Genomic DNA, 12,409 nt, shown 5'->3' with positions numbered 1-12,409 from the left:
TCCATAGACTGTTGGGAATGTGCACATCAGGCCAACACAGTTGGAGATCACAATGTTATTTAATCTATTATAACGTGGTGGAATATCATCTGGTGGAAAGGGTGAAGAGGCAGTTTGGATTGCTTCAAGAGATCCCTCCCTCATTCCCTATTACCCATGCCGTGGTTACAAAACTACGAAAAACGGAAAGAAAAGGGAGAACTGGAACGGACTGGTCTGTTTACCATGCAAGATATGTCGAAAAATGGAACAGTAGACACGAACACGTGTTGGAAGGTTGGACACCAACTTGCCTACGACAGTCAACAATTACAGTGACTGGTTCCATCAGCATACGGTCCTTTATGTAACGGACCCGAGGCACGTACGCGGTGATCTCCATACTGGATTCCATGATCACGGTGGACATGCAAGATACTTGGTTAGTATGATTATTAATCTTGAATTAAAATTAATAATTAAGTAACGCGTGTAGATTCTAATTGGTTTCATTTTGTAGGCGGATGGTATAAGCTTCATTGGTCAAGAAGCAACGTGTATGTAAAACATGGGTCCTGACCATTACTACGCAAATTTGGGAAGGGTCCAACAAATGGCTTCACAACTGGTCGGATCAATTAGTCAATTTGGTCAGCCTAGTTACATACAGACCAATGAACCGGATGTGGGACCGGATAACACTATCCCCCAGCATGCTCCCCGTGGTCGGGGTCGTCGTGGTCGGCAAAGAACCCGGCCTTCAACAAACTATGGTGGAGGTGAGGGGGCGGAACCCCAACAATTTACAGGGCCAAACTATGGGGATGGTACCTCTACTATTAGAGGTGCAACACCCTACCATGGGGAGGGTACCTCACAAGTTGGAGGGGAAGCAATAGATTAGGATTCCGGTTATAGACCTTCATTTCAGAATGCTGGAGAGGCATCATCAAGCAATCCATTTGGTACCCAATCGAGTTTTAACTACAACCTAGAAAACAGTTGGGCTGGATTTTTTGGACAAACTCCTTATACCAATATGATTGCTCCGATGTACTCCGACCAGTCGGGGAACTTCCAGAATTTTGATAATACCGGTCTTGATGTTCCACAACCGCGATACCAACATTTAACTCCGGTTCCAATGAGCTTGGACCTGCACACGAGTCAACCAGAAAGCTCCGGACAACCAGATGATGATGAAGCCGAAGATCCACCACCAAGACGAGGACGACCACAAAGGCATCCTAGACCTGTTGGTTGTGGCACCGGCGGCTGTCTGATCCGCCATCCGCATAGGCATTAGATTATTACTTGTATTGTAAATTTTAAATTAGCTAATGTAATAAATCTTATTTTAACAAATAATATTGTTTTAATAAATAGTATTATTAAAAAAATATCATTCATATATATTTTAAATATACTAGAGTTATAAAAATTAAACAAATGGAGATATGTAAATTATAATGGAGATATGTAAACATATTAGTTTTATAAAATATATAAATTAACATATTTAAACAGGTATAATTTTTATAAAATATAAATGGAGATATGTAAATGTGTATTAGGTTGTTTGGTGGGGTTTTTTAAAGCTATAAAATTATAATGTGTGTTAGGGTGTGTGATAGGGTTTTGGTGGATTTTTTTTATACCCAATACTATAACTAACGGAGGTTAAACGGGGTTAAGTTGGTTTGTTCCTAAGCCGCGATTGGCAATGGCGGCTCCCTCTTTTCTTCCTAAGCCTCCATTGCCAAAAGCGGCTCCCTCTCTCTAAGTCAGAAAAGCAAAATAAATTTACTCCTAAGCCGCTATTCCCAATAGCGGCTCAACCATTTCCCTTTTTTTTTGACTTTCCCATTTTCCTCTTTTTTTTCCATACACACCATTTTAAAAATTTTTTCTACCCGACAAAGACGACTATCCCAACGACGATTACTATGGTGAAGATGAAGGCGCAGCACCAGGTGAAAAAGTAGGGTTTTGAAGTGTGTAAGGGAATGAAGGTATATGAAGATGCCATTTTGAGGGGACAAAAGTAAAGTGGTTACCCTTATTTTAAGTTAGTTAATCTTTGGTGTGCCCGGGATATTATTGCTTTGGTGTTATCTTTTTTACTTTCGGTTTCAGACCAATATAATTCCAGCTTTTTTAGATGAGACAATATAGGTATTTTTCATTCTATTGATACATTCTGTTATTCTATTATGTAAGTATGCACCAGGTAATGAAAAGGAATCTTATACATCCTTTACTTTGTCGGATAGAAGTTGTTGAGTTATGTTAACATTGTACATATGCTAAGAAGCTAATAGTATGAAACTTATATTTAGTTGTACTTGTAGATGTGGATTAGCTAAAGTTGACACCATAATTTTCTTTTAATCTGGTTATCCTTTTGTGAAAGACACTACAAAAATGTTTTGTCTGATACGGTAATTTTTTAGCGATATGACACTTTATAATCAGAATGAATGAATTAGGGTTTTATGAGATTTAGAAATTATCATATAAACATCTAAGTAATTTAAAATGGTAACCCAAATTCATGTTTCGAAACATCAAGATAAAACCGAATGTCATAAATCACACAACACTTATATTTTAGGAAGTAACACCAGTCATAGTCTTAATTTCTTGAACTTGTGGTTTTAAATCGTATGTTCTTTCTTGATCTTGTGGTTTTAAACTTAGACGCATATGAGGGTTTTTTTTTGGGGCGGACAATCATAGTTTTTGTTGGCTTAATTAAACCCCTTGGCTTTCTCAATCAAAGTTTCCCTCTTTTGACTATTCATCAAAGGTTTTCTTGAACATTTCTATTGGCATTATAACTGGACTTCATCACCAATTTCTTACGAATCTGTTGGTATATCAAGTGTACGTCCTCTAGAATATGTCAATCTAACAAAGTGGCATGTACCATCCAAAACTTTATCTTAGAAGTTCATGGGAACATTACAAATTTCACTTTCTTGTACTATCTATAATTTAAGTTCGTTATACTATCAGCTTGCTTTACTTCTCTAATCCACTTTTTTATTGATCCAATGAGTCCACGGGGTAGGATATTATAGAGGTAGGGTACCAAAAAGGCACAAATACCCTTAAGTACCATCCGCGGGTAGGAGAGGAACCCCTTATACGCCACCCGCGGAGCATCCGGATCACCCGCACAACATGGTAGAGGAAGAACATCCTTACACCACGCGCGGAAGCATCCTGGCACCCTCGAAAGTCATCCGTAGGACAGGACACCTGTCCGCCAAAATGACCGAAAGGCAATGCCAAATGGACAGCTGTCATCAACTAACTATCCTCTAGAAGAATGTCCACGATTGTTATTTGAAGAGTAAAGGACACCTGACCAGGTTGTTATAACCGTGCACATGGCTAGGCTATGGTCCATCCTATCATAAGGCGACGCATGTCCAGGTTGTTATACCCATGCACATGGGACGTATAGCTCAACATCTCACAAAGGGACACGCGTCCAGGCAGTTATCAAGATCTTCTAGAAGAGGACAGCTAGCCCAATCACCTTCCCACATCCTTCAGCTCTAAATACCTTGTCAACCTGCATGAGGTATTCATTCACATTTACTCTGACTCACTTATACTCTGACTACACTTAGTCTTTGTACTTAGTACTTTCTCTCTTACGAACTGTACTGATTCTCACGCTGGAGGGTGGTTACGGGAGACCCCCCCTCTTGTCATTCCCGTAACGAGACTCACGGTGTCTGTTTTTCAGGTTTCGGTCATTGGAATTTGGGAAGTTCTGCTCATACTGTGTTAGTAATTATTATATCCTACCCTGTGGACTCATTGGATCCAGGACCCATACGTGGGAATCTGATCCGTGTTTCTTCAGATACGATAACAACCAACACAATATGAGTACAACTTCCCAAAGTCCAATGACCGGAACCTGCAAAACAGACACCGTGAGTCTCGTCACGGGAAGGACAAGAGGGGGGGGGGGGGTCTTCCCGTAACCACCCTCCGGAATGAGAATCAGTACAGTTCTTAAGAGAGAAAGTACTAAAGTATTAGAGTAAGTACAGTGAGAGTGAATGTGAATGAATACCTCATGTAGATTGAGAGGGTATTTATAGCCGAAGGATGTGGGAATTGTGATTGGGCTTGCTGTCCCTTTCTAGAAGATCTTAATAACCGTCTGGACGGGTGTCCGTTTGTGATAGGTTGAGCTATACGTCCCATGTGCATGGGTATAACAACTTGAACACGCGTCACTTCATGATACGACGAATTAAACCCTGGCCATGTGCACGGTTATAACAACCTGGCCAGATGTCCTTCATTCATTGGCTGACGAGTCACGTATTCTCCAAGTAACAATCGTGGTTGTTCTTCTAGAAGGTAATTAGTTATTTACAGCTGTCCTGTTGGCATTGCCTCCTGGTCATCTTAGCGGAAGACTGTCTTGTCCTGCGGATGTCATCTGAGGGTGCCTGGATGCTTCCGCGTGTGGTGTAAGGATGTTCTTCCTCTACCATGTTGTGTGGGTGATCCATATGTTCCGCGGGTGGTATATGAGGGGTTCCTCTCCGACCCGCGAATGATACTTAAGGTTATTTGGGTCTTTTTGGTACCCTACCTCTATAAGTCCCCCCAGTCCAGTGTTTCTTCCACGTTAAGTTTTTATGCGGGTGAAATTTTGGATTTAATGTAAAATTCGGGGGTTTTTTGAATTTAGGAGTTTGGTAGAAAATATCTTCTGTTGGTGTGGATAATCATGAAAAAGGACAAGTTGATCACTTGCAGGCGCGTGGGCAGATGATGGGACGTTATGCCGGCTGTCATTGTACCCGACTGTTCACCTTTTTCTCTTTTTCGAATTTCCCGCGTGACATGGCCTTTGCCGATTGGATCCTAATTTCCTCTCTCCACTGTTCATATCCCATCGCATTAATTGCGATGGGTATAAATAGTGGAGGCTACCTTCTTTGAGAAATTTTGTCGCCTTTGATTTCTTTGGATTTTCATCTCTCTCAATATATCTAGCCAATATTTTTACTTCTTGTCACGATTGCTCGTCGCTTACCATTTGTAAACGAATCGATGGCTGATAGTGCAGGATCCGTGGTACCAACTATTGATACTGTGGAGATTAGGTGGGATGTTACTGAGTACGAAACGTTACTTTGTACTTATGGAATCCCACCGGAGTGGGGACCCGAGTTCCCTGCTGCCGGATCTGTGGCTAGCTTGCCTCCGATTGGCAAGATGGCCGTGTACTCTGATTATTTCGAATATGGAAATTTCCAGTTTCCTATAACGAAATTATTTATAAAGGTACTAAGTGCCTATGGGGTCCATTTATCCCAACTACATCCTCTTGCCGTTATGCTAATTCCTCACTTCGAATTTTTTTGTACGGCGAATGAAATATTGCCACGTGTTGACCGCTTCCAGGTGTTCTACCGGATGGCTAATCACAGTGGGTGGTTTAAGTTTTATGCCCGAAAAGATAGGGTTATTGGCATTCTGCCGGAAGGGGGTTCCAATGATTGGCATCACAAGTTCTTCTGGATTTCAGAAGACGTTGTTCCGGTCGCCATGGTTTGTCGCCCTGCCGGCGGGACGCTTCCTGAGGTTGTCACAGCCCCTCATGAAGGTCGGGATTGGTTCCGCGCTTTAATTTCGAAACCAACCCCAATGTGGGCGTTGCCTGAGGAAGCCCTTGTATGGGCGAGTATGAGCCGTTTATGGCTGTCTCTATATTTGGAACCTGTTTTCATCGGTTTGGACGAATGTAAGTTGCCCTTTTTTTTCTCTTTCAGGTCCGGGTCCCATGTTAAACGCTCTTTTTGAGGATAGGGGTTGTACCAGGAAAAGTATTCGCGATGCGAAAGTTAAACCTATCCTTGAAAAGACTAAGGACCAATTTCTTTTTCCTGTGAGGGTGCGTGCCGAACCCGTAGTTTCGGATGCTACCTTTGAATCATGTGTGTATGTTTTAAACCCTCCTCTTCTTAACGCCCTTACTTCTGATGGGGTGGTCGTCATTCTATCATCGAGTGACGATTCTGCAACCCAAAAAGAGGGGGACTCTGACGATGCCCCTGAATATTCATCTGTCTCCCACCTATTGGCAGAATTGAGGCGCATGGGGACCCTACATTTTCTCAAGCAGGTGATGCGGGTGCAAGTACCGCGGATGCCGGAGAAGAATCGGCGAAAAAGAAGCAGCGGAATCATCGCCCCAAGAAGCAGGAGGTCAGTCTTGCTGAGCGCATGAAGACGTTGGCTGGTAAGTACTATCTTTTAACAGTTCATTATCTTGATCGATACTTATATGTTACTTTACTGTGCAGATCCATCTATGGTTGTTGGCGGGAGTGTTGTGTCGGACACGCTGCCGTCGCCAACACCTGCATCTGAGAAGCAACCATCTCCTCCTCCAGAGAAAGAGAAGGAAGATAAGCCTCCTACACCTCCTATTGAGACGAATGTAGAGGGTCTGAATCTTCAATCAGGGGGTGATGACTCCTTGGACTACCTTTTTGCGGTTGGAGGGGATACCAGTTTCCAAGAGAACAATCCCGCTATGAATGCGGAAGGTTTTAGAACCGAGGAATCCCCGCCTCGTCCTCCTCCACAATTTTCTGCTACTTTCTCGCCTCCACCCACGGGTGAGGGAGGAAGTTTGCGATTTGGGCAATCATTTTAAGGTGCTGGGGAGGCAGCAACACGAAGTGCTTCTCAACAGTCTTCCTCAATCCCTGTTCGTCTCCGTGCGTCAAGTTCTAGTTATTGCAGAGAAACGAACCTAGGAGAGGACTGCCATTTGTTTGTCCCTGACTGGGACATTGTCAATGGGTCTCTTTTTACTAACCCGGACGTCTGCATGACGTTCGTTAATCAGTGTGTGCCTCCCGCTGAACGAGTTCACCAGCGAGGACGTTCTCGTCATGATCTTCACTCTGATTTTTCTTCGTCCTTTGCCAACACTTTGGCTTGCGGACAAGAAATATTACGAGAATGGCGTACGATGGGAGGGAAGCTAGGAGAAATGACCCAAGCTGCTGATGCTGCTAAGAAAGAAGCTGAGGAGCATCTTGTCGTGGCAAACACTGCTAAATGGAAATTATCTGATGCAGAGATTGCCCTGAAGAGTGAGAAGGATCGTAATGCTACCGCTTCTCGTCAGTGGAAAGAAGCCTGCGAGAGGCAAAATTCTCTACTTGAAGCTGCCCGCGACGATGCCCAGTGGAAGAAAGAGGACCTGGCCAAGGCACTTGAGGTTAATTTCGCTTTGGAAAGCCAAGTGACCCGCCAAGGTACCAAAATCCAAGAACTTGAAGCAGAACTGAAGCTGCAGAAGGAGCAAGCTGAGCTTAAAGATAAAGGCGCTGCCGATATACAAGCTGCTTATGACTCGCTTCTGCAAGCTCGTGACAAAGCGGAATCCCGTGCAGCTGAAGCTCTAAATGATAAACAAAAGACAGCTGACGGGTTCCTAGCGCTTCAGGAAAGGGCGGAGCGTGCTGAGCGAGACCGCCAATGGTTATTAGGTCGAGGGATTGACTCTGTAAGTTTCCCTTACATATCTTTCATCACCTACTTAATTTTGTTGATGCTAATGAATTATTTTTCCTTTGTTAGATCATTCGGCATGTTAAAAAAGGTCCGGAGCTGAATGAAAGCTTTGCCTTTTTGATTGCTGCTTCAACCCAACTTGGTTGCGTGACAGGTTTTAATGAAGGGATGATGTATGCCCAGACAAGTCGCTCTTTTGAGGACCATCCTCTTCACGGCCTTGATGTCAAGCAAGAATATGACATGCGGATCAAGGAATACAATGATCTAGTGTTTCCTTCGCAGGGTATGCTTCCGGAGTTTGCTTCCGCCGATGATGGTGTGCAACAGTTGAGGGAGTATCTGGATGACGAGTCTGAGGACATTCCGTCTACTCCTCCTGAGGACATTTCATTAACACCTCCGGAAGATACATCAGCTCCTAACCCTTAGGCTAGATGTAGTCGCTAAGACTTTGTAATTTCTTTCATATTTTGTAATTGTTTTTTACTATGAATGAAAAAGAAATTTTTGTTTTGCAAATATTATATTATATATAAAATAATATATTTTGTGAGATATCTTTGAGTCATCAATAATTTGAATTCTTGCAAATGGGATAGTTGTGATGACGTGGCGGAAAGAGAAATATCGTGGGACGGCTGACAAGACGTGTGCAACGCCTTTTGACAGCCTGTTCTCACTTTTTCGTTTTTCCCGCCTGACGTGTCCATCATCTACTGGTCCACTTTTTCTCTTTCCTCTGGCAATCCATCAGTCGCATTAATTGCAATGCATATAAATAGACCATATCCACATTCCATTCAATCTTTATCATTTACAGATTTCTTCACTTCTCTTTTCAAAAGCAGATATGAGATTTCTTCATTCCATCTATTCAATCTTCTGATTTAAGTTCTTTGCCATAATCTTAATATATTGATCTATTTAGATGGCCGGAGATAAGAAGAGTGCTCCTGCTATTCATGAGATTGTCGTGAACCTCAAGGAGAAGGATTACAACGATGTTGTAAACGTATACGGCCTGGCGCCGGAGTGGGAGCCGGAGCGTCCGGCGGACGGTTCTATTGCGATCGACCCACCCGCGAAGAAAATGGCCGTTTATGTGGATCATTTTACGACGGGGAATTTCCGGTTACATGTGACAGGGTTTGTTCAATCTATTTTGACGACATACGGAATTCACTTGTCGCAGGTCCATCCTTTTGGGATGTTAAGAGTTCGTCACTTCGAATTCTGTTGTCAAGCACGTGACCTTGAACCATCCGTCGGTATGTTTGCCGTCTTTTATAAGATGACCTACCGCGATGGTTGGTATAGTTTTGCCACGACCGGGAAGGAGGTTATTGGTACTGAATATATCCGCAGCCTCCATGGCTGGAAGCCGAAGTTTTTCTGGATCCGAGAGGATGTTATTCCGTTCGCGATGGTTCATTGCAAACCGGACGACGGGCTGCCGGTAGTCACTGCTTCCGCCCATGAAGACCTTCCCTGGTTTAACACTTTAACCACGAAGCCGACACCCATGCGCCCAATCCATGAAGGGGCGATGGTAAGTGCTAGGATGAGCCGTCTGTGGCCATTCCCAGATTTGTAACCTTATTACGAGAAACCAAATAAAAGTAATTTTTCCGTTGTTTCAATTTTCAATTGGTAAGTGTCTGGTTCCTGACTTTTATTTCTGTTCATACAGGTGAGGGTTCTGCCTTCGATACTATATTTGACCATGAAGAGGGGCTGATGGTGCGCCATCAAATCGATCCGAAGGACGCGCCTTTCTTAGAGCGTACGCGGGTCAATTTCCTATTTCCCACCGCGCTTCGCTCGGAACCTGTGGTTTCCAAAGCGATGTACGCTAAAGGTGAGGAATTTGTTATGAAAGTTGAGAGCATTTTACAACCTCGACCCTTGACTGCCGTAACTTCCAGCGGAGTGATTGTACTCTTTTCGTCTAGCGAGGAGTCATCATTCGGCGAAGGAAGTTTGCCAGTTGATGCTACTCATGATGTGCGCTCAACTGTAGGTTTGACCCGCAATCAGGATCATAAGGCAACCACCAGCCAGGCAGCGGGTGATGAAGGTGTTGATGCCACTTTCAAGGGTGATCGTCCTATTGCTGGTGATGTTAACATCGAGGGAGAGCCTCAAGCTGTTGACGCGGGTGTTTCCAAGGTGGATGGTAAACGGAAAGTTAAGCCCACCAAGGTCGCCCCATCCAAGAAGCAAAAGACAGTGAACTTGGAGGCCCGCCTCCAGCAGATTTCTTCCAAGGACATTTCTTCAGGTAAATTTAACTTTCTTCACCTTTGACAGTTAAATTATGTCATATGTATTTTTGACGAATGATTGTCATTTTACAGTAGCCTTGAACGATTTTTTTGAAGACGTTTCAGGTCTGAAGAGTTCAACTCTGCCCCTCAATCCACTTCGTCACCGCTCAATACCGCCGAGGATCCGATTATTGTGCCGGATACCTCTCCTTTTAAGGAGAAGGAGGTTGGTACCTCCAAAGACCCCGTTGCGTCTCCCTCCTTTCGTTTCAAGGATCAAGGAGGGATTATTGCATTTACCTACGGGCGTCAAAAGTCTCTGCCTCCTTGTGAGGAAGGATCTACGATACATCATCCGCGATGGTCTCTACGCCAAGATTCAACTCTTTGCGAATCGGATGTATGCTTCTAATATTTGCAGGAAAGCCTTCCTCCTGGGGAGAGGGAACGTCAACGCATCCGCATTCGCCAAGAATTGCTGAACACTCATTCTTATTGCATGGCGAATGCGGTTTCCACCAGTCAGGAGATATGTCGAGACTGGTTGGTTATGAATGAGGCGTGGGAGGACCTTGAAGCTAAGGTGGTTGAAGCAAACAAGGAAGCCCTCGGGGCTATGGATGAGGCCAAAGAGAGTCGCCATGCTTTAGAAGCAGAAAAGGCTGCTCGTTCTGTAGCTGAGGAAGCCACAGTTGTTCTCCAGCAGCAGCTGGATGAACGTGATGAATTGATAAAAACTCTAAAGGCTGAATCAGCGACCAAATACGAACGCCTTAGCAACCTTGCTTCCAAGAACCGAGAACAGGCCTTGGAGTGCGATAGCCACAAGATGGAGCTTGTTAGAGCTCAGACGAATAAAAAATGGTTATTGGCGGAAGGAGTTCTCCAGGTAACTGTGTTTCTCTATATTGTCATGATCATTTGTGAAACACTTGCTTACATTTTATTTACCAGGTAATTGTTCATGTCCGCGCTAGCCCAGGAACTGTGTCGCCATCCTCTTAAATGCATCTTCCCAAGTCGGCCGCCAAACAGGATTCCAGAAAGGTTTCAAGTTTGCGGAAGATGGCAAGCTTCGGGAGGAATTTGTTTTGCATGGTCGGGATACTGCCAAGACCCTTATTGAGAAAACCAAAATTTTCGACAATTTGAAGTTTTCTATTATGGGGCAGATAACTGCGCTTGCTGATAAAGAGGATGGCGTGGATCAGCTAAAAGCTCTACTTGGAGTTGGAGAAGAAGGCGAAGAATCTCAAGATGATGTGGAAGATGAAGACGCGGAAGGCGAAGACGCAGCGTCATAGATATAGATTTTTCTTCCTTGTAATTAACATCTTTTTGTAATCCCTTTTGATTAATAATAAGAAGTTTGTTTTATCCGATACACTATGTCTTATTGTTTATAATATAAGTGCTTGTAGTACCTTCTTTTTGTCAATAAATGATTACACCATTCTTGCTATCCGACCATATAAGTCCTTCTGATACGCGACCAGAACTTGTATATTACATAAGACTAAAATATGAAAGTATGAAACTAGCAAACTTTCATAAACAAGGCATAAGCCGACTGAATTTACAAGAAATGACATTACATGTCTTTCATTAATCTACGTGGCACGCAGGCCTGAAATAAAAAACATGTCTTTCTAAATGTAACATCTCTTTAGTTGTGCTATGTTCCAAGTTCTAGGGATCTCAGTCTCATCCAGCTTTTCTAACTTGTAGGCGCCTTTAGATAACACTTGTTTGACTTTGTATGGGCCTTCCCAAGTTGGGGCTAACTTACCCGGAGGCTCTTGGCCAGAAGCCTCATTGTTGTGGAAGACAAAGTCTCCCGCATCAAATTCACATTTTTGGACCCGCGAGTTATAATATTTCTGCTCCTGGCGTTTATAATTGTGCTCGCGGATCGATGCTAGTTCATTCCTTTCTTCAAGAAGGTTGAGATTTATCCGGAGTTCTTGATCGTTATCATCGATCAACAAGACTCTTGCGGATGGAATCCCGATCTCAGTTGGGATCATGGCCTTGGTGCCATAGGTTAAACTAAAGGGTGTCTCAGAATTGCTAGAATTCTTTTGGGTGTGGAAGGCCCAAAGTACATGGGGCAATTCGTCAACCCAACCCGTCCGTTTAGTTCCTAACCTTACTTAAATCCCTTCCTTAATTGTCCGGTTGGTTCGTTCAACCTGACCATTCGCTTGCGGGTGGGCTACGGATGTGAAGATTTGAGATATATGCAGTTCTTTCAACCACTCTTGTAGCCCACTATCCGCGAACTGAGTTCCGTTGTCACTTACAAGTTCCAGCGGAAGACCAAACTAGCATATTATAAATTCCCAAAGGAATTTCTTAACACTTGCTGCTGTTATGGATGAAACTGGTTTGACTTCTACCCACTTCATGAAGTAGTCGATGGCTAATATTAAAAACTTGACGCGTCCCGGGGCTTCAGGGAAAGGCCCCATTATGTCAATAGCCCATTTCTGGAACGGCTAGGCTGAAGTGACCGGAATGAGTTCGTTATTTGGTCGTAGTGTGTTGGGAGTAGGACGCTGGCACGAATCACATTTCTTGATTTCATG

The sequence above is a fragment of the Bidens hawaiensis genome, unplaced genomic scaffold (genome assembly GCF_021521415.1).
Source record: "Bidens hawaiensis isolate Kalapana, Puna unplaced genomic scaffold, B.hawaiensis_p1.1 tig00000358_1, whole genome shotgun sequence".
Lineage (NCBI taxonomy): Eukaryota > Viridiplantae > Streptophyta > Magnoliopsida > Asterales > Asteraceae > Bidens > Bidens hawaiensis.
The sequence above is the reverse complement of the archived record's forward strand: the minus strand, read 5'-3'. Positions refer to the sequence as shown.